Source organism: Emys orbicularis, chromosome 4 (genome assembly GCF_028017835.1).
Source record: "Emys orbicularis isolate rEmyOrb1 chromosome 4, rEmyOrb1.hap1, whole genome shotgun sequence".
Taxonomy (NCBI): Eukaryota; Metazoa; Chordata; order Testudines; family Emydidae; genus Emys; species Emys orbicularis.
Window position 1 is genome coordinate 10,786,729 of NC_088686.1, and position 23,091 is coordinate 10,809,819.

The 23,091-nt window shown below is 45.9% G+C and overlaps 1 protein-coding gene across 1 annotated transcript in view; it reads left to right on the forward strand.

Annotated features, from left to right (window-relative positions):
- Positions 1-586: 586 nt before the first annotated feature.
- Positions 587-23,091, forward strand: part of FBXO34 (F-box protein 34) — a 44,402-nt gene continuing 21,897 nt past the window's right edge. The window contains exon 1 of the mRNA XM_065403662.1: positions 587-707. The gene's annotated coding sequence lies outside the window, so the exon portion shown is untranslated. The remainder of the gene's footprint in view (positions 708-23,091) is intronic.

The following is a 23,091-nucleotide window of genomic DNA, read 5'->3' on the forward strand; positions in this document are numbered from 1 at the left end:
GTAGATAAACTACAGCGGCAGGATAGGTCTGGGTTTGTGTGGGAACACAAGTGACCTGTGCAGCGTCATGTACCCAAAGATATATGTGCTGTTCCAAGCCGTCACTCATCACTCTGGCTGCCCTAGCGGACACATTCTCCTTTCTGTTTGTATGGGCGCACCGAGTCCCCTATAGTTGTCTCAGTAAGACCACATCTTGAGCTGGTACTTGCTGTCAGCCTTGGTGGTGTTCCCAGGTCAGTGAACTCCTGGACATCTGTGTAACAGAAGGCTTTTAAAAAATACTTTTTAGAATGCAGCTATCTCTTGGGGATAACATATTGCTAAAATTTAAATGAAAGGCCTTTTAGTAATTGTTCCTGCCACACTTGTTAACTTTCAGATGCTAGCTTTCTCTGCTGCTTGATCCTGCAGTGATGCCATAATGCTGAATTTTGGACAGCCCTCATCATTACCATGGCAACAGACTGATGTCACAGACTCAAGGACATGACTTCAATGCATGATCATGCAGAGGCAGAACCTGGTTTGTGAAGGAGAAAGCTGACTAACAGACACCTGAAAAGCAAGCAAGGGGAAGCAAGGTGTTTCAGTTTGAAAATCTCCCTTTTAAAAAGGCAAATATGAATCTGGTCACATCTTAGAGACGGGAATGTTCTGCATGGATCGATGGACGTTCTTAGAATCGATATGCTGACATTTCACAGGTATCCTGTATCTTTTAATCTGAGTGTTCCTTCTCGGCTGAGAAACTTACTTTTTAGTTTAAGACCTTTTAGTGTGCCATTTTAGGACTCTTTGTATCTCGTGTACATAGTGAGCAAATTTCTGCTTAGTTAATATATTCAAATAATTAAATTTGTTTTCTGAAGCTTTTATTTCACCCGTAACATTTGAAAATGAAAGGGAGCGCTGCATCTGCATTATGGTCACATTTTCCTATATCCTATTAGCAGATTCCAAGATTGTTTAATGTGGTCTCCACCCATTTCATTTGGCTGCAACCTTTGCTCCCATGAAAGCAAGGCTGATTGTTCTGAATTGCTCTGTATATGTGCTTTGGCACGGCATAAAGGTACCTACAATAGCACATCCATTGTCTGAAAAAAAGCAGCTTGCAGTAATAACTACAAATAAAAGGGTGCAGTGCTGGGGCAAGACAGATAATGGTGCTTTTCCCACCCGTTACGTACAGCAAACTCTTAACGCTCTTGCCTTTTGTGTGAGCTCTTAATAACAGTGATCTAGGGTTTAGTTTAATTAATAGAGTGATGGTGGACTAAAGTATTTGCATAGTTCATTGCTGTGCTCTAAGTCAGTGGCTCTTAATCTTTCCAGACTACTGTACCCCTTTCAGGAGTCTGATTTCTCTTGCGTACTCCCACGTTTCACCTCACTTAAAAACTACTTGCTTACAAAATCAGCCATAAAAATACAAGTGTGTCACAGCACACTATTACTGAAAAATTGCGTACTTTCTCATTTTTACCATATAATTATAAAGTAAATCCACTGGAATATAAAGATTGTACTTACATTTCAGTGCATAGTATATAGAACAGTAGAAACAAGTCGTATAAAATTTTAGTTTGTACTGACTTCGCTAGTGCTTTTTATGTAGCTTGTTGTAAAACTAGACAAATATCTAGATGAGTTGATGTACCCGCTGGAAGAACTCTGCATATCCCCAGGGGTATGTGTACCCCTGGTTGAGAACCACTGCTCTAGGTCACTATCTCCTGAATGTGGACTCTTTGGCTCCTCACATCTGAGGATGGGAGACCTAACAGCTCTTAATTGCACAATGAAGTGTTGTGCTTTTATTTGCATGCCTTGAACAGGTTTTGACCAAATGGACTTGCTGATTTAAGTAAAGCATTTGCAGTTAGCAGCCTGCGCACCTCCAGGAAAAAAATGCTTACGTGTGTGGCTAATATAGTCTTGAGTAGTGTCATTCCATTCTGAGCTACTGAATGGATGGCCCAGTGTGTCATATCGGTACAGGATCTGATACAGATGACTGAGAGTTGTTCATATTGAAGAGCTCCAAAAAATGACTGGGGCACACTTGTTCAGCCCACCAGTGTTCCCTAGTGCTGAAGTCCTTTGTAGGCACTCTGTGAATCGTTTCTGCTTAATATAGTTACATTAGAGCTACTGTAGGCAACCTTCGGAAGTACCAGTTGTTTTTAAATGTTTCATTGTACAGTATTTGACAGGGACAATTTTTTCAAGCTGATCACTTTGAGTTTAGAAAAATGAGCAGAGACTGCTTATTGCAGCACAATCCCCTCCAAGAGCAGGAAGCCGTAGAATAGTAATAAGCAAGGAGAATTATCGGCTCAGTCGGGAGACGTGGACTGAGTACCTAGTCTCCAGCTTCAGGGGACAGAAAGTATCACGAGACCTGGGGCTTCACATTGCTCTGCAATGACCAATCCAAGCGTAACATTCATGGGCTATGAAGAGTCCTGTCAGCCTTCATCCAGGTGAGGTCATTGTGATATGACCCTTTAAGGGAGGAAAGTTAGAGGAACCCGAAAATGTGTGTTAAAAAAAAAGTTGGGGGAGCTGGGGGAACTTAATATGTACAGAAGTCCAGTATTGCAGTGGAGCCTGTTGAAAGAGCTCTATGCCCCAGACAAATGTAGGGACACCCGGCTTTTAAGTGAAGGGATCCTGGAAAGCTGCTCTCTGGTCCCCTGAGTGTTTGGAGTAGTTGCTTTGGCCTGTGGGTATTTTTCTAATTGAAGGTGTGTTATGTGATGACTTTGTACTTTGGCAAAAATGCTTGTTCTGTAAGTGCTTAAGAAATGTCTCTGGGATTGTTTGTATGAAGAACCATGTAAAATAGGTTGGAAATATTTATTTGTCTCTTGTTTTTGAGGTCTGTGTAAAATTATACAATCAGTGCAAAGAGCAGGGGATGCCACTTCTTAAAAAGAAGGAAAGACCTGACAGTGGGAAAAGAAAAGGTGTGAAAAAGGCAGAAGTGAAGAGGAAGGATGGTTCACAGGGTGTTTATTGAATAAAGACCCCATCAGATGGAAGTGTGACAGATTTACAATGTGTAACAATAGGTCAGTGATCTACATCTCCACGAATAAAGGCCATGGGGTTTCAAATTGTTGAAACTCGTGTTTTAAAAAAAAAAGACTCGTGGTCGTTCTTAATAATCTAGTAATCCCTAATGAACGTATGAATACTTATACTTTGGGGAATTCTTCTCCTGTTCCTGTGCTATACAATATTCTCTTTGGCATCTGGTAGCTGCCCTGAAATTATTAAAACTGAAATCTTTCTGTAAAGCCAGTTCACTTTTTGCCATTTGTTTACTTTTTTCATCCTGCCACTTGGAACAGTCAATTTCACTTCTAGGTTCTCGTACTCTGGCTGAATGCTGCAATGGTAGGGTGGTGTAGTCTTCAGGTGAATAATATTTCTCTAAAAGTAAAGTGTATGCAAAGAAATTTCGAAATACAGTTTTTTTTCACTGGTATACCTTGACCAAAAGTTGTTTTTTACATACCCTAAATTTTGGGCCTGACCTGACCCAACAGTGTGGCTTTAAAATATTTCCCCCTCTCCCTACCTTTAAAACCAAATAATTTGTTACTGCCATTATGCGTTGGCCTGTCTACTTAGGACGTGGTTATACTTCCCCAGGAATTGCATGAGCAGTGTTTCGGCACAGGGATTCCTCCTGCTCCAGCACATAGTTTCATTTCTCTGTAGTGTTTTGAGAGGCTGTAGGGTGGGATGCAGCTACGCTGAGTTTCCAGATTCCTATCAGTGTGAGTTAGGAGGGCTGTTTATAGTAGTGATGATAAAAACAGTTCTTCCCAGTTGGAGGTTAGTCAGTGGTACAATTATCAGAGCTATGAACTTGTGCAGGAATAGCTCAGAACTGAAAAATTAAGACTTAAAAAAAACCCCATTTTTTTTTTTTTTTCTTGAGGGAGATGTTTGAAATTTTTTCCTGCAAGCTTGTAGAACACTAATGAGACATGTTAAATGTTGAGAGATTAAGTTGATACAACTTGACTATTGCTCTAGCAATGTTCTTTCATGCTAGTAAAATTCAGCTGGCTTTCAGAAGAGGGATTTAGTTGTGATTTGTTGCCCAAATCCCAACATTAGAAGCAAACACTCTGAAGTTTCCTTTTTATTCTGTCTGTAGTATTATGTTCTCACATAGGGTGACCAGATGTCCCGATTTATAGGGACAGTCCCGATTTTTGGGTCTTTTTCTTATATAGGCTCCTATTACCCCCCACCCCCGTCCCGATTTTTCACATTTGCTGTCTGGTCACCCTATTCTCACATCATGCAGTAAATCTCTTACAGAGCATTCATGTACAGAGAGACCTAAACATCTGATCCCATTGCCCCTACCGACTTAAATCAGGTCCATTTAAACAAGCCTATTAGAAGTCGTTTCAGGGACTTTATCTGCTTCTGAATCCCATTGTCGGTTTGTTTGTGGTTTGTTTTCATTCACTTTTCCTCTTCTTAAAAATTCTTTTGATCTCCTCTGTTCTGTGGGTTTCTCCCCCTACATAGACGATATTGACTGACCCTACAGGGAAAACAGGGAAATTGACTATACACAGAGCTCTGTTTTCTCAGTTTGCTTACATTTGACATCTTTTTATTTAATCTTTCAATTAGTCCTTCTAGAGCAGTGGTTCCCAAACTTGTTCCGCTGCTTGTGCAGGGAAAGCCCCTGGTGGGCCGGGTCGGTTTGTTTACCTGCCACGTCTGCAGGTTTGGCCAATCGCGGCTCCCATTGGCCTGGAGCAGCGAACTGCGGCCACTGGGAGCCGCGATTGGCCGAACCTGCAGACGTGGCAGGTAAACAAACCGGCCCGGCCCGCCAGGGGCTTTCCCTGCACAAGCAGCGGAACAAGTTTGGGAACCACTGTTCTAGAGTCAGAGGGGTAGCCGTGTTAGTCTAAATCTGTAAAAAGCAACAGAGGGTCCTGTGGCACCTTTAAGACTAACAGAAGTATTGGGAGCATAAGCTTTCGTGGGTAAGAACCTCACTTCTTCTTGCATCTGAAGAAGTGAGGTTCTTACCCACGAAAGCTTATGCTCCCAATACTTCTGTTAGTCTTAAAGGTGCCACAGGACCCTCTGTTGCTTTTTACTGTTCTAGAGGTTACTTGGAATAACAGTAGGGACAACACTTTCAGACAGATCCGCTTTTTAGAAAAGCTGGTATCTCTTTAAATTAGTTGTTTGCATCAACAGAGCCCATAGCAAATGGGTAGACTTTTATAGTACACTAAAACCTTAGGTGGGACTGGGATCCCATGGGTCCTGCAGGACCCACTGCCATAATAGCGGGAGTGGATAAAATGTTCTTTGTTGCGGGTGGGTAAAAAACCCAAACTGCGATAATTTGTGGAAAAACACTAAATCTCTCGTCAGTTTGTCATGAATAGAATTTCAGCAATGTAAAGCAAGTTTTTTTAAATAAAGGTTTTAATAGTTAAATTTTAGTGAGGGATAGAAGCAAATTTGATGTCTATTATAAACAGAGTTCAAGTTTTTTTTTTTTTTTTTTTTTTTTTTTACATGGTTTAAGCAAGATTTGTTAAATTGTTTTAGTGGTAAAAATTGTGTCTGAATTCTGTGTGTGTGTGTGTGTGTGTGTGTGTGTGTGTGTGTGTGTAAAAAAAAAAAATATATTAACAAACTTTTTTTTTTAGTAGCATGGGGGAATCTGTCTCTCTTGCAGGATCTAAGGTTTTTGCAGGTGGGAGCAGGATAAAAATGCAACAAACAATGCAGGAGCAGGTGAGAGTGGGTATTGTGGGGCAGAGTGGGATTAACAAATAGTCCACTGCAGGGTTTTTGATATATGCTGCAAATTTTTTAGATTAAAGAATGAAGGGAGGGACATTGAGTGAGATTCCTCTTCATTCATCTATGATCAAAATTCCAGTGCAAACTAGAAAACATCTTTTATTGAAACTTGGATATTATTTTTTCAGCCTTTATTTTTTTTTCTTTCCAAAGAATTAATGAAATTGCAATTCATACTGTTTGTATGGTAGTTGCTAGTGCTTGGAACAGTTAGAAGTTTAATCATCTAAGTAGTTGCTAGTCATAATCTTGTGGTTGCTAGCTCTAGGTTTTTGTGGCCCTGCTTTTTTTTGTTTTTGTTTTTAAAGAGCCATGAAGTTTGTAGGTCTTGAAATTGACTGTTTCAAAGGGCTGTTGTAAAATCTGAGCCAGTAATGTAAGCAGATACTGTACTGAACTTTGGTCTTTGCTGCTGTTATGCTGTTGACTTGCTCCCCAAAAAGGCTTATACACAGTTGAACTTGTTTGCAAAGGACACCCAGCATGTTTTCTCCATTGAAAGGCTTATAGAGAATCTGACTGGTAATTTAATAAGGTATGGCTTTTAACGGAGGTTATCACATGCCTCTGTTTTTATCCAACATGTAACATCTTTAAGATAAATTTAAGCTTGTGGGCATATATCACTGCTTTTGAATAAATATTACGCTGCCTAGTCCTTGTCTATGTGGACAGCCCCTCTGTCTGGGGTGGCTGTGGCAAGTAGCTTTGCACTGGCGGGGTTGCCATGATATGCTTAGTGCAGTTGGGGATTCCATCCGTGTGATAACACTGCTGGAAGAATCAAGCCCCGTGTTTTCTGCTTTGACACCTCACTAACCTGTTCTCTTTTTCATGCATGTGCTCTGACTTCATAAGCTGATCATATGAAGTTTGTATGTAGGCATCCTCGGTCTGTGTCTAATGGTACTTAGAGAATGTGGTGCCACATGGAAATCACAGGGCCTGAGCATGTGAGGTACTGAGTCCCCCCCCACCACTGTGGAGTTTTGAACCCTTAATGAGTGGGTTTTGACTGCCTTCAGTGTGCAATCTGTCTGACCGAGAATCCATTAAATTCTCGTACGTGAGCTCTGACTGTAAAGCTGCATCAGCAACGTATGATTGAGAGTCTGGGGCATTCTAGTTATTCTTTGAATGATTGCTCATGTCAGTTCTAATTAGGTGGGCGCATGCCGTGTGCACGGCAGCCGGAAGGTTTTTCCCCTAGCAGCACCCATTGGGTCCGTCCAGGTGCCCCCTGGAGTCGTGCCTCCATGGCGTTGATGAATACAGGGCCCTGCCGACCCGCCGCCACCTCAGTTCCTTCTTACCGCCTGTGACGGTTAGCAGGAACGCTCATTATCTCTTGCTTTGCAAGCATAATTTCTCTAGCAGTCTTGAACTGTTTTCCTGTAAATAGTTAGTTAGGTTATAGTAGTAGTTAGTATAGTATAGTTTAGAAAAGTTTCATTTTGAGGTACCCTCCCTCCTTTTCCGGGGCATGCCTCAGTCCCTGGGGTTTAAACCCTGCGCAGCGTGTGGCAAGTCTGTGCCAACAAGTGACTCCCGCACTTTCTGCTTGAAGTGTTTGGGGGAAAGCCACCTGGAAGAACGCTGCAAGATCTGCAGGGGATTTTGTCCGAGGACTCAGAAGGAGAGGGATCAGCATCTCAAGATCCTTCTGATGGAGGCTGCTCTCCGAGGGTCATGTCAACTCCTGCCCCTGCATGGGACCAGTCGAATCCGGGCCCCCAGCACTCCCCTATCTAGGAAGGCCCGTGATCTACAGTTGCCTTCCACGCTGGAGACGTTCGAGGCTGCCAAGGACCTCATTGCCTTCACGGCGCTGCCTTCCTCTCCAAGGCGAGACAGGACACCAAGCTCAGTTTCAGCGGCACCCGTGAGACCCTCGGTGCCATCCAGAGGCAAGATGGCGATGGTACCACGCTGGTCGTCATCTCCTTGGCACCGGTCGCCGGTACCATCCACCAGTGGGCGGATAGGGGAGCTGCACTGGTCCCTAAATTACAGCCACCTCTCTCGGGCACTGGTGTGCGGTTGGTTCTCTTATAGCAAGACCTCAGAGTTGGAAGCAGAATCCTATAGATCCAGGAGAAGCAGGAGATCCAGGACCGACAGACGTGGACAGCAGCAGCTTCTTCCGGGGCCCTGGCCTGGTCAATGGCAGGCTCCTGCCCAGTGGTCGTTCTGGACCCCCTGGACGTTCCACCAGGGTCAGGACCAGAGTCAGAGGTCCTACTCCAGGTTGGCGTCAGTGGCCTCAGTATCATATGGTGGCGTCAGTGGCCTCAGTATTATATGTGCCTTCAGTACTTCATGTGGGACAGGACCAAACATTTGCTGTGCCAGCACCGACTGCACCGGAAGACTGGGTGCTGCGAGATCCCCTCAGTGCCGAGGGCAGGGAACAGTTAGGACCTCGTCCTCGCCTGATGAGGCGGTGGCAGGAATGTCGACGGTCCCTGCCTTGCAGGACAGCAGGGTGCTCCAGCAGCTGATGATGAGGTTGGTGCAGAACCTGGGGATTCAGGCCGAGCAAGTCATCGAAACATCAGACCCCATGGTGGACTTCTCGCCCCCTCTGTTCCCTCCCGTATTACCTTGCCACTCATTAAAACAATACAGGACACCACCAAGACCTTGTGGCAGACCCCCGCCTCCTTACCACCAACGGCGAAGAGGAATGAACGAAAATACTTAGTTCCCTTTAAGGGGGTCGAGCACCTATACACTCATCTCCTGCCGTACTCCCCATTGATAGCGGCGGCTAATGAGCAGGGGCGCCAAGGTTACTAGGGATCCTCCCTGAAAAACTGGGTGGCTAAAAAGCTGGACCTCTCCGGGAGGAACATTTATTCCACCAGGGAGCTCCAGCTCTGAATTTTTAATCACCAGGCTGTCTTCAGTAGGTACAGCTACAACTCCTTGTGACAATGCGGTTCTGGCGGGACCCAACTGAGAGTGCCAACTCAGGACAAATTGCTAAAACAGGGCAGTTACAGCCCAAGGCTGGGGTTTCTCTACCTCTAAGGCAACCAAACCAGCCAGACTAAGAGGACTTCGGTCTCACCCCACTGGCTAACCGCAACCTCACAAGCAATTTCCTTAGCCACTCCAGTTTCCCAGTATCACCACCAGTGCCGCTCGTTATGGGGGATAAATGGTTATGAAAACCAATATTCCAATATACACAAAAAGGGTTCTCTCGATCCCAAAGGACCAAGCCCCAGATCCAGGTCAATATACAAATCAGATCTTTCCCACAAATCACGCTGTTACCAATCCTTTAGAATCTAAAATCTAAAGGTTTATTCATAAAAGGGAAAAAGATAGAGATGAGAGCTAGAATTGGTTAAATGGAATCAATTACATACAGTAATGGCAAAGTTCTTGGTTCAGGCTTGCAGCAGCGATGGAATAAACTGCAGGTTCAAATCAAGTCTCTGGAATACACCCCCACTGGGATGGGTCCTCAGTCCTTTGTTCAAAGCTTCAGCTTGTAGTAAAGTTCCTCCAGAGGTATGAAGCAGGATTGAAGACAAAATGGAGATGAGGCATCAGCCTTTTATAGTCTTTTCCAGGTGTAAGAACACCTCTTTGTTCTTACTGTGGAAAATTACAGCAACATGGAGTCTGGAGTCATATGGGCCAGTTCCTGCATACTTTGCTGAGTTACAAGGCGTATCTGCCTTCTCTCCATGGGTCCATTGTATAGCTGATGGTCCTTAATGGGCCATCAAGGAGGCTAGGCAGAGCTAATCCCAGCTTGTCTGGGATGTCACCCAGAAGCATAGCATAAGTTTGCCATACAGACAGTATAGTGCCAAGATTCATAACTTCAACTACAAAACTGATACACACATATAGACAGCATAATCATAACCAGTAAACCCTGACCTTGTCTAAGACACCCCAATTGACCCCCTTTATACAAGATTTGGGTGCCACTACAGGACCTTGGTTGCAACAATGATCTATATGGTCCCAATTAATGTCAATAACGTCACACTCCTGTGGAGCGGTAGCAAAATTTACGGAGCTGTTGCCACCAGACTCCAGGGCAAACCTCTCCTTGATAGAGGAGGGTAAGCTCATTGCCTGGACTTTGCTGCAGGAAGCCCTCTGTGGCTGATTCAGCCATCCACGTTTAACCGTTAGGCTCTGCTGCCGGCCTGGGATCCCGGCTGCTGGCCCCAGGGACTCCGCTCACTGCCGGCCCCGCTCAGAGCCTCGGGCGCGGGCCAGCAGCGGAGTTTAAACGTTAACCAGAATACCTTGCCGATAAGACTGATGCTAATCGGTTAATGTTTTACATCCCTATCCAGGAACACCTCTTTGAGGGCTCGATCCTCTTTTCAGAAAAGACGGACTCACGGCTTTATAGCCTCAAGGACTCGAGGGTCACCCTCAAGTCCCTTGGTTTGCACACTCCAGCCACGCAACATAGCCATTTTAAGCTACAACCTACGCCTCGTTTTTACCACCCTCAAAACATGCAGGACTTTTCTCGGAGGCAAAATAGGAACAGCAGGAAGAGGTACTTCCCTGATACTTGACAGGAAGAGGTGTCCCCCTTCGTCAGCCCAGGGCTCTGGGCAGGCAAAATAGTCTGCAGGCCAGAAGCAGAATTTTTGAAGGTGAGCCCCAGGGCAGATACACCAGTCCAGACACTGGATCCATTCCCCCTTACCTTCTCGTGCCGACTGTCCCGTTTCTACCCTGCGTGGGCCCGAATTACATTGGATCGATGGGTACTCTGCACGGTAGAAAGGGGATACTCCCTCCACCCCTCTTCCCTCCCTCCCTCCCTTCCACCCCTCTTCCCTGTCCCTCTTTAGGGACCCTTCTCATGAGCAACTCCTCGCACAGGAGGTGCACTCGCTCCTATTGCTGGGGGCAGTGGAAGAGGTTCCTCAGGAGCTGAAGGGCAAGGGGTTCTATTCTCGGTGCTTCCTAATACCGAAAGCCAAAGGAGGCCTCAGGCCTATCCTAGACCTGCAAGACCTCACAAGTTAATGAAGAAACTGAAGTTCCATATAGTCTCTTTGGCCTCCATTATCCCTTCCTTGGATCTGGGGGACTGGTATGCCGCCCTCGACTTGAAGGACGCTTACTTTCATATTTCAATAAGGCCGTCCCACAGAAGGTATTTCAGGTTAGTGGTAAACCACAATCATTATCAGTTCACAGTCCTTCTGTTCTGCCTGTCAGCGGCTCCTTGAGAGTTTATCAAGTGTACGGCAGTCGTGACTGCGTTCTTACACAAGCGTCAGGTGCAGGTGTTTCTGTACCTCGACGACTGGCTAATCAAGGGCTGCTCCAGGGCACAAGTGGAGGCGCAAGTGAGCATCGTAAGGGCTACTTTCGACGACTTGGGCCTTCTACTGAATGTACAGAAGTCAACCCTATCTCCCGTTCAGCGGATAGAGTTCATAGGGGCAGTATTGGACTCTACACAGGGGAGGGCGTACCTCCCAGAGTAGCGTTTCCGGTCCCTGTGCAACATCATACGAAGTCTCAGGCAGTTCCCTACCACCACAGCAAGGAATTGCCTAAAGCTTCTTGGCCACGTGGCTGCTTGTACCTATGTAGTACAGCACGCCAGATTGAGACTCCGACCTCTTCAGGCGTGGCTGGCTTTGGTATATCGGCCTATTTGGGATGGTCTAGACAAAATCGTCACTCTGCCCCGACCGGTCCTCGAGTCCCTCCTATGGTGGCTTGACCCATAGGTGGTGTGTGCAGGTGTTCCTTTTGCCAGACCACAGCCATCCCTCTCACTGGTGACGGATGCGTCAGCCTTGGGGTGGGGTGCGCACCTGGAATGACTCAGGGCCTCTGGTCCCAAGCGGAGCGCTCACTTCACATCAACATCAGAGAGCATGCGAGACATTCCAAGTACATTTGGAAGGAAAATGTGTATCAGTCATGATGGACAATACAACAGTGATGTTTTATATAAACAGATGGGGGTGCACGCTCCTCTCCCCTGTGCCAAGAAGCCCTCAAACTGTGGGACTTTTGCATAACGCACTCAATACACCTGGATGCTTTGTACCTGCCTGGAGTCCAGAATGAGTTGGCAGACTATCTCAGCAGGTCCTTTCACAGCCACAAATGGTCCCTACACCTGGATGTTGCGAATACCATCTTCCAACAGTGGGGATTTCCCCAGATAGACTTATTCACCACGCGGTGCAATAGGAAGTGCCTGCAGTTCTGCTCCTTCCTGAATCACAGCCTGGGCTCCATCGCAGATGTGTTCCTCCCCTGGAAGGGACACCTTCTTTACGCGTTTCCACCCCTACCACTCGTTCACAAGGTGCTACTCAAAATTAGGAGGGATGAAGACTCAGTGATATTGATAGCCCCAGCCTGACCCCGTCAGCACTGGTACACCTCTCTCCTGGAAATGTTCGTGGAAAACCCGATGACCTTACCGCTGCTCCCAGAGCCGATAACTTAGGATCATGGCCACCTCCAGCACCCAAACCTCGAATTGCTCCACCTCACGGCGTGGAAGCTCCATGGCTAAACCTATTGGAGGTGGCTTGTTCGGGTCCAGTCAGATAAGTCCTCCTTGGCAATAGGAAGCCCTCCACTAGGGCCACCTACCTGGCCAAATGGAAAAGATTCACACTTTGGTCTTCACAATATCTCCCGTCTTCAACTCTGTCATTGATACACATGATATTGGACTACCTTCTCCATCTTAAACAGCAAGGGCTTTCCATGTTGTCAATAAAGGTCCACTTGGCTGCCATTTATGCTTTCCATCCAGGCGTTGGGGGCCGATCAGTCTTTGCCAATCCGATGGTGAGTCGTTCTCTAAAAGGTCTTGACAGACTATACCCTCATGTACGACAGCTGGTCCTGGCCTGGGACCTTAACCTGGTCCTTTCCAGACTAATGGGGCTTAGGGATGTAAAATAGTAAATGGCTAACTGGTAAGTATTAGTCTTACCGATTAACTGCCCGAACTCTTAACCCCAGCCCCGGGCCAGTCAGAGCAGCCCCGGCACCAGCTGTGCTGGCTGGCTGGCGGGAGCAGCCCTAGCCCTGGCCCCAGCAGTTAACCGGTTAAATGATATATTATTTATTTTACATCCCTAGTGGGGCCACCTTTTGAACCACTTGCAACATGTTCTCTACTGTACCTCTCCTATAAGGTGACATTCCTGGTAGCAATAACGTTGGCCAGGAGGGTGTCTGAGCTCAGGGCTCTAACATCTGCGTGTCCTTACCCGGTGTTCTGTAAGGACAAGGTTCAGTTTAGATGGTATCCAGCTTTTCTTCCTAAAATTGTCTCCCAGTTTCATATTAACTAGGATATTTTTCTACCCTAAGCCGCACGCAAGCAGCAGGGAGCAAAACCTTCACTCATTGGATGTTCGCCGGGCGTTAACCTTAGATATCGAATGGACGAAACTGTTCTGGAAGTACATTCAGCTGTTTGTCGCAGTAGCAGACAGAATGAAAGGACTTCCAATCTCCTCCCAAAAATTCCATCATGGATCACATCCTGTATGCGGGCATGCTAGGACCTGGCGAAGATACCTCCCACTCCATGAGGGCACAGGTTTCGTCAGCAGTGTTCCTAGCCTGGGTTCCAACCCAGGAAATCTGCAGAGCTGCGACGTGGTCCTCAGTCCGCACTTTGACCTCACATTACGCCATTACCCAGCAGGCTAGAGATGATGCAGCCTTTGGCAGAGCAGTGCTACAGTCAGCAAACCTTTGAGCTTCTACCACGCCTCCAAAATTTAGACTTGGGAATCACCTAATTGGAATTGACTTGAGCAATCCCTCGAAGAAGAAAATATGGTTACCTACCTTTTGTAACTGTTGTTCTTCTAGATGTGTTGCTCATGTCTATTCCAATATCCACCCACCTACCCCTCTGTTGGAGCAGACTGGCAAGAAGGAACTGAAGTGGCGGCTGGTCGACATGGCCCTATATTCAGCGCCATGGAGGTGCGACTCCAGGGGGCGCCTGGACCAACCCAATGGGTACTGCTAGGGGAAAAACCTTCCAGCTGCCGTGCATGCAGTACGCACACACCTAAGTGGAATGAACATGAGAAACACAGCTCGAAAAACAGTTATGAAAGGTAGGTAACTTTTTTTTTTTTCTGGAGACCTGCTAAAATGTAATGGTTATAGATAAGGTGGAGGTCCATCCCCGACTAAGGCCATGTCTACACGTACAGGATAACAGCGGCACACCTGAACCGATACAGCTGTGCTGCTGTAAGATCGCTCGTGTAGCTGCGTTATGCTGATGGGAGAGAGTTTTTCGACAACATAATAAAACCAGCTCAACAACCGGCGGTAGCTATGCTAGCAGGAGAATGTCTCCTGCTGTGCACACAAATCTTATGTCACTTAGGGGGATGTTTTTTTCATGCCCCTGGGTGGCAAAAGTTTTGCTGGCATAAGTGCTAGTGTAGATATGGCCTGAGTTTGTCAGGGCATTGCTAGTGGGGTTGGAGGAGTGTGTGTGTGAGGGCAGAGTTATGGTAGCTTGGATATCTTCATTGTGAAATACAATAATTCTGCATTTCCTGGTTTCTAACACTTTCGTTGGCTTTAAACTCTCCTCCAATTCTAATTTTTTTTTTCCTACTAGAAAACCTGGCTGTCATCTATTTCTGTGGTATCACTTGCATGCATACGTACGTGTGTGTGTGTGTATTCCATATTAAAAAAGTAAAAAAAGTAATGCTGTACTCCAGACTTCATTAAATTGGACAGTTGGGAAATACATAAGCCAAGGCTTCCACAGCAATGTTATTGTAGTGGGTACCTTCTAACCTGTATAGCATATGTTTAACAACATATAAAAACGAAGTATCACACTACACAGTGAACGATTTTAAATAGGAGTGGAAAATACTGTGCTGGAGTATAGCGGCTGCGTTGACATTTCTGGTGCGGTATTTTTTTTTAACTGTGACCATAGCAATGCACTAACTTTTTTGCATTTAATTTCCGTTTTTTAAAATTAAATATTAGTTGAAAGAAGGAAATTGAATCTAAAGCTTTGTCTTGCAGAACTTTTCAAATCCTTGCTCTGGAGCTACTCTGCTTGCAAAGCTCACAGGCTGGTTGTTACTTGGCCAAAGCTTTAAAAGCCAAATAAATTACATTAAACTACCCTAAGAACTTCTTAGTTTTTAAAATTAATTAACCAACTGCAACAAGATGCACACTGCAGTACAGACTGATCGTTTTATATTATGGACCATGGTCCTGAATTTGTAAATGTCCATAACTTCAGACAAATTTTCTCTCAAACCTAGCAAAGTATAAGCAGTTGGAGAACTGATGTACCAAGTTTGACATTTCAGAGGTCAGCTGTTTTGAGATACCTTTGCAAAATAAAAAAAAGATTAGGTTTCCATTAAAGCATTGGGTGGGAACATTATCTCTTTCATAACTTAAATCCTTTCAAACTTTCATTCAGATCTTCTCTGAGCAGACTCTAAGAATGGGAAATTCCAGCACAACATTGTTTGAGAAAGCTGTTAGCATATGAAAATGGGGAGGGAGGTTATAATAGAAAGTCTATGCAATTTGAACTAAAGTAGTACTGTAACTGTTGGCACAAGTTCTGTAAAAGTTTTGTCTGACCATTGCATAGTTTGTTGGTATTTTGTAATCTGGTATCCATGTTGATGTATCCGTGGCTTACGGCTGGCAGAGCTGGTCTATGGGAGGCCCCTGGGAAAATTTGGATGCTTGGCTATGATGGGCAACATAATCTGACATCTCCATGTTGGGATGGTCGAATGAGTCCATGTGTATGAAAAGATGTATTATCCTTTTGGCATAACAAATGGTGTTAAATAGGGTTGCGGTACTGCCCCTTTGCTGATTGGACGCTTTTTAACAGCAGTGTGAGATGGGACAACTCATGACATAACCTACTGGGAAGATATGTAAGATTCCACTCATAGTCTGTGTACAACAGCAAAGGTGTCGGAAGGATATGTTGTTCTTCAAGTAGTGTCCCTAAGAGAGCTCCATTTCCTTTGATTGGAGATCTTCCATTAGCAATGTCCATTGGGTCTACGCATGCGCTTCATACAGCCCCATGCCACACACTGAGGATATATAGGGCTGTGCGGGCGAACCACCCTCAGTTCCTTTGCTAACACCTTTGCCTGAGGTGGAGCTCTAGCGAGTCTGCCTTCTGCATGCCTCAGCATGTTTTGCAGTTCTGTATTTAGTTGAGTGTTTCTCATTGGTGTGTGGTGTTGTCAGTACAGTATAGGATTTAGTTAGATAGCAGTGAGAGGTTTGGATTTTTTTCCTCTCCCTTTTTCACCCTTTTTTTCTGGGAAGCTTATTTGGCTTCGCTGGGTATGCCAGGCTCTGCAGGTTCTTCTTTGAGTAGATGCAGTTGTGTATTCCACTTAGGTGTGTGCACGCCCAGCACACTGGGGCTGGAGAATTTGCCTAGCAGTACCCTTAGAGGGGTGGCGCTCACACCTCGTGGCTGTAGCCCCTCCCTTGGCTGTCTGAAGCGGCACTGCGCTGACCTTCCCCCCAAACCCCCCTACCCCCAGTTCTTTCTTACCGCCTGTCGCTGGAGACCAAGCTCTGTGTTGTTTTCAACCTCACAATCCCCTATTCAGTGACTTTTTTCTAGTTGTACGTAGTTCATTAGTAGCTCTAGTACGGTGTTAGACTTGTTAGTTAGTTCGTTATAGTTTAAGAGTTACCTGGCGATGCCCTCACCAGCGTTTAAACATTGTCTGTCATGTGGGGGGGGGGAATCTTAACAATAATCCCCGCACGCGGTGCTTGCTGTGCCTAGGCAAAGCCCATGTCAAGAAATGGTGTTCGACTTGCAGATCGTAGTGAGGGATCTTTGTCTGAAGTAGCAACTGCTTGAACAGGCCACGCAGCTTTTTTTGGCACCGAGGCCCTCATCAGATCAGAGGTCGCCCTTGGGTTCTGAGTGTGCTGTCGCTTCGTATCCTGGAGCTGGCACCTCTCCAAAGAGATGAAGCTGTTCGCTGTTGAGGAAAACGTCGTATAATACTGACTGAGGTCACTCCAGCTCCCGTGAGGACTCCTCTCCTTTCTCGAGAAGGAGCGTGGATCGGCATGTGGTGAACGCTGGTGCTCGGGATGGCAGCGATTGACAAGACCTGCTCCCAGCACCATGCAGGGAGCTCAGAGACCCCATACTGTTGACTCCAGTTCTGGCCCCAGGATGTCCATCGCGGGTGATGCTGAGACCAGCTGTTTCTGTGCTGGCGGTGTATCAGGCATCGGTGGACTTCCTCTGTCCCAACCTCTCCCTTGGTCCAGGACTTTGCCAGGGCTGCATCCTTTATAACCCCATTGGCTGGGCGGGCTGCTCAACCCTGTGGGTCTGTTGACCCCGCAGCCTGTTGTTTCCCTTCCATAGTCACGGGAAATGGGCCGGTACTGGACTTGGCACACGGGACCTCCTTGGCACAAGGAACTTCTTCAGTTCTCCTGTGGCTGCTGCTACCATGGCAGCAGTCACCACTCTTCATCTCAGCAACGTTACTTCAGTATCGATGCTGACTTCAGGGTTGACACCGCTCTCGGCACCGGAAACAACGGCAGTACCATTTCCGCCATCAGCGCCAGCCCCCTCATCATTCTGGGCTATGGGCAAGTCGGACCATCTGCTCGCAGCTTCAGGGCTTGTCCCAGATTTCGGGGGATAGCAGTGGGGCTCCTTGGCATCTGATTTTGGATCTTACTCCCCCTGCTCTCTATTGCTTGAGCGAGGACTGTTCGTGAAATGTAATGGGAACCAGGATTGGTGCTCATCTTGCGATTGGAACGGGGAGGCCTGGCCTGAGGCATACTGGCCACCAATGCTCTATCCATGTCAGTGGCCTAGATGAAATCTGTAGGCTGCCTGTTGGTCACAGAGGTCCTACTCCTCGTCTCGCTCAAAGCCGAGATCGCTAATGTAAGTTCATTATCCAGTCTGCCCCTTCTTCAATGTGGAGAAGACCTGCACTAGCCTTTGTAACTTGAGCTGAAATTTCCTAACCACTTTAAGAAAAATACACTGTTTTAGATAAAATATAAAACAGGGTTATTAACTACAGAAACATAGATTTTAAGTGATTATAATTAATAGGCATAAAAGGTCAGAGATATTTATTATTATTTTTTGGTAACTAAAAGATAAGCGCACAATTTAAATCTTGTTACACTCGGCAGTATTTAGATCAAGCAATTTTCTCACACCACTGGATGTTACAATTTTTACACAGGCTTCTCTCTCTTGAGCCTGGGACCAGTCTCCTCAGTTGAAGTCTTTGTCTTTCCCACGTTCTTGATGCTTCCAGTGTAGGTGGGGGGAGGAGAAAGGCGAAAGCATTATGCCACTATGTCCTTAGTTCGTGTGCCTAGAAGACACTTGCCCAGACATGTCCTTGTGGGCTTTGCGGAGTCACATGGTTGAGCAATTCCCGTGATGTGATTTTTTTGCAAATGAGTCATAGAGTTGAGCAGTCCCCATTGTGTGGTGCTTGTGCAATTGTCATTGAATTGTAAACCTTTTGATTACAACTCCCCTGATGATTAATGGTCGTTTAACACCCTCCTGGGAATGGTTCATCACCTAGCAGTAAAGACTCTCAAACTTATAACATTTTTCAGTACAACTATACAGCAGAATCTCATAACTTCATATGCACTAATGATGTACATATTTGGACAGAACAGTGGGTTTCAGCAGATCATGACCTTTCATATGACATCTTACATGGCATGCTTTGTATGAAATATCACAATCATATGAATGATAAATATAGGGGTTACAGGGTGCTATTTTGAGGTACAGTGAGTCACACAAACATCCTTATATATGTTACAGACACTGCCACTAGATCCATTTTCACAGCAGTTGCCATGTGCAGGGTGTCATGGCTCCAGCTGTCAGGGCACTTCTCCCAGAATTATGAATGGGACTGGGACTCTGAGTCTGGGATGGGATATTCCAAAGGTGTGGATTTCCAGAGGTGGACCTATTTGCCACATTCAGCAACAAGAAGTGCCCTTTATTTTACTCAGAAGGATGCATAGGTTGTAACTCTTTGGAAGACGCCTTCTCCTTCCCTGGACAAGGGGCCTGTTCTGCACGTTCCCTCCAACACCACTAATTCTAAGGGGAGGAGGAACAAGATCACACAAGACCAGGGTTATCCTTATGGTATTGAGCTGGCCAAGTCAAGCTTGGTGTCTTTGCCTGCTTCACCTGTGTGTCTCACTTGCGCTTAAGCTTCCGATCATCTCTCATCTCTCTGAGGATGCAGGTCGTGTGCTTCACCCCAACCTAAGGGTCTGCCACCTCCAAGCATGGCTCCTAGATGGTTCACAGGATTAGAATCCACCTGCTTGAGAGGAGTACTACAGGTATTACTGAACAGTAGAAAGGAGTCAATTCTGATTATCTTCAGAAATGGAAAAGGTTCAGCCACTGGTATCACCATTGCTGCATTGTGCCTGAATCTTCTCCCCTCTCAACCAGCTTGGATTACCTGCTGGACTGGAAGAAATCAGGATTATCAGTTAGCTATCATGGTTCATCTGGCTGTGGTATCACATTTCATTCCCCAATAGAGTGGTTTTCTATATTTTGCTCATCCGATGTCCTCTAGATTTATTAAGGGCATGGGGAATCTTTTCCCCCAGGTTAAGAATCCTACTCTGACTTGGGATCTCAACCTGGTACTTAGGTACTTCATGGGACCACTGTTTGAACCTATGGCAACCTGCTCCTTGCTTCATTTATCTAATGAACACCACCTTGCTAGTAGCTGTCGAGTCAGCCCGTGGGGATGGGAAGATTGGGGCCTTGATGGCAGACCCCCCATTTATGGTATTTTTCAAAGACAAGGTCTCCTTATGACTGCACCCAAAATTCTTACCTAAGGTGCTGTCGGATTTTCATCTTTTTTTCCCTAAATCACATAAATCTCAGTGAGTCCTCCTTTCATATATGAGATGAGCTTTGGCCTTCTATCTAGATAGGACCAAGCAATTTAGGAAATCACCTAGACTGTGTTTCTCCATCGCAGAAAGATCGAAAGGATTCATGATTTCTTCCCAGAGACTTTCGAGGTGGATCCCTGGATGTATTATTGCGTGCTACAATGCAGCTGGTGCCTTACCGCCCCAAAGGATTATAGCACTCTCTACCAAATCATAGGCAACGTCCACAGCTTTACTCAAAAACATTCTAGTATTTGAGATCTGCAGAGTTGCTACATGGGCCTCCGTGCATGCCTTTTCTAACCACTGTGCCTTGGTTCACGCCATCAGAGCTGATGCGGCACTTGGTTCTGCTGTATTGTCTTCAGTCTTGGACTTGATTCCAAAGCTCCCTCCTCCCTGGGGAGATACTGCTTGGGAGTTACCTGAAGTGGAGCATCCATAGGGGCAGTACTTGAAGAAGAAGAAGAAAAGGTTACTCACCTTGTGCAGTAACTGATTCTTTTGAGATGTCCCCCTATGGGTGCTCCACTACCTGCTCTCCTTTCCCTCTGCTTCAGTCTGTTCTTTGTTGGACATTTGGATAGAGAAGGAACTGGAGGCAGTTCACCCACGCAGCCCTATATAGCTTTGGTATGCAGAATGAGGTTGTATGGAACACATGTGCAGGCCAAGTGGATACTGCTAACAGAAAAATCCTCAGTCAAGGGCTCGAGAGGTGCATGCACACCTGAAGTGGTGCACCCCTAGAGGGACACATCTCGAAGAACCACAGTTACTGCACAGGGTGAGTAACCTTTTCTTATTGAGCATTTCTGTGTGATTGTGCACTTGTAGCATGTTCAGAGCTGGACCTGCAGACAATGAGATCTCGTTTTGCAGTTGCCCCAGTACGCATTGGAGTCACAATTGACACTTTAGCGGTTTAGGTTCTGTATACCAACCAGAGTCAAACAGGTGATGTGTTGAATTAAGCATGAAGATCAATGACCCAATATTGAAGTCACCAAATTGACCTGTCGTGGAACTGCCATCCCTAACAAAACTGTAATAGATGAAGGTAGTAAGTCAAAGTGCACTCAGAAGCATGCTGTGCATTTGGTCGTCTATACAGTTGTATAGAAGCAACTTGGGGCTGGAATCCCAAAGAAACTTAGGTGCCTGGAAAATCACTAGGATTCACAAAGCCTGCGTTTGGCATTCAGGCTCCCTATACCGTGAATGGCGAGAGGTAGGTGCCTCAGAATGGGATTCACAAAAGCCAGCATGCTTGGTGGCTTCCCACCTAAGCTAGCCAGTGGGAGATGCCAAGGTGAGGGTTGCGTGTTAAGCATCTCTTTCCCCCCTCTCTTCCCCCCCCCCCCTCGGAGATAGGTACTTTAATCCAGGCTGCAGGGAGACGCCTACTCAGCTTGGAATTCTCAGCTGCCAACCCTCTCCTGGGGTTAGGTGCCTGTGCTGTTTTTGCAAGAAGCTTGGCAGGGAGGGGAAGGACTTTCCTCATAACTTTTAACCCAGTAGTTAGGGTACTCACATGGGATGTGGGAGACCCCCAGTTCAAATCCCCCCTCCACCTGAGTGGAAGAAGGGATTTATACACAGTGGAACGGTGTCAAATAATGGAAAGAATCATTGGGCCAGAGAGAACGAGCATGAGTGATTCTGTAGGCTGGTGGTTAGTGCACTCACCTGGGAGGTGGGAAACCCAGGATCCAGTCCCCCTGCTCCAATGACTTTTAACATTACTTAGCCACAATGGACTAGCTTCAACAGGAGAGCCTGAGGGAACCTCATACCAGAATATCCCCTGTGGCTTGGGCACTCCCCTGAGAGGGGGCAGATCCCTGTTTAAATCTCTTCTTCCCCCTTGGGTGGAGGGGGACTTGAACCAGAGGTTTCCCACATCCCAGGTGAGTACCCTAACCACTGGGCTAAAAGTTATGAGGGAGGTCCTACTCCCTCATCCCCACCCTGGCCGTTTTGGGTAAGCTTGTCTACAGGGGCTCAGTCCGGTAGGTGAGCTCTGAGCATACTCACAGGATCAGGCCTTGCAGGTGAGTCAGGCAGAGGTACGCCTGTCTTCCCCTGGTTTGAGCCTGACTTTGGTATCCAGATGCCGGCCATGGGGTTGCAGTGTGCATGCCCAGAGGCAAAAACATAGGCACCTAGTGAGCTTTTCACTGCAAGAGTTTGGCACCTACAGGCTTTGGTGGCCAATGGGGCCTGATTCTGGAATTTAGGTGCCTAAAGTGGCAGTTAGGAGCCTAAGATCTTTTGTGAATCTAGCCCTTGGTATGTGTCTTTGAACCTTTAACTGTTACTGTCCACTATCTACCATGGTGCTGAGATGGACTTTTTATCAGTGTGATGTCAGTTTCAATTTGCATGAGACATAATTTTGGTCACCTATTTTGTATAGTGGCAAGATAAAATAGCCAAAACTGTCTTGGCGTGCATAGCGGCAGTGGAGTTGAAGATACAAGTTTAGATGAACAAGTTTTGTTATTCACATGGATAAGCGTACACCAAAGCAGTTGAAAACTGGCTAACAGAAATTGCCACGAGCCAAGGAAACCTGTTTTTAAAGATATTCAGAGACCGTACAAGTGATGCTGCATGGAATAGACTATTTATAATATTATTGATACCAATATTCTGAATCTTACAAGATATGCCGTGTAAGGTATCAGTGGAAAAGTTATTATTTTCTAAATATGATACGCTTATTTATATGTATGTAACATCTTTATATCGTGAGTTGTAAATATGTGATATATATCTGCATCTCAAACCTGTTCTGTGTTTCTTGGGAAAACCCCCAAACAGATTGGCATCAGCCTGTTTGATGGCCCATCAAGGGCAATCAGCTGTAAAATGAACCCATTGAGAGATGCTATGCCTGAGTCAGCAGGACATGTGGACAAGAGACTCCAAATGCTTTTCTATGCTCATGTGCTAATATCCTGTGTTTTGGGACAGAGAATGTACAAACTACATGGCGAAGGATATAAAAAGGCAGCTGCATCTTCTCCATTGGTCTTCAGTCGTGCTGCTCACCTCTGGAGTAATTTGTCTACAAACTGAAGGTTTGAACAAAGGACTGATAGACACATCCAAGCTTTGGATGTGTTCCAGAGGGACTTTACAAGCCAGCAAACTCACCAGTGCTACTAAGAAACTGATATATGGACTTTGAAGTCATATGTATGTATCTGATTGCTT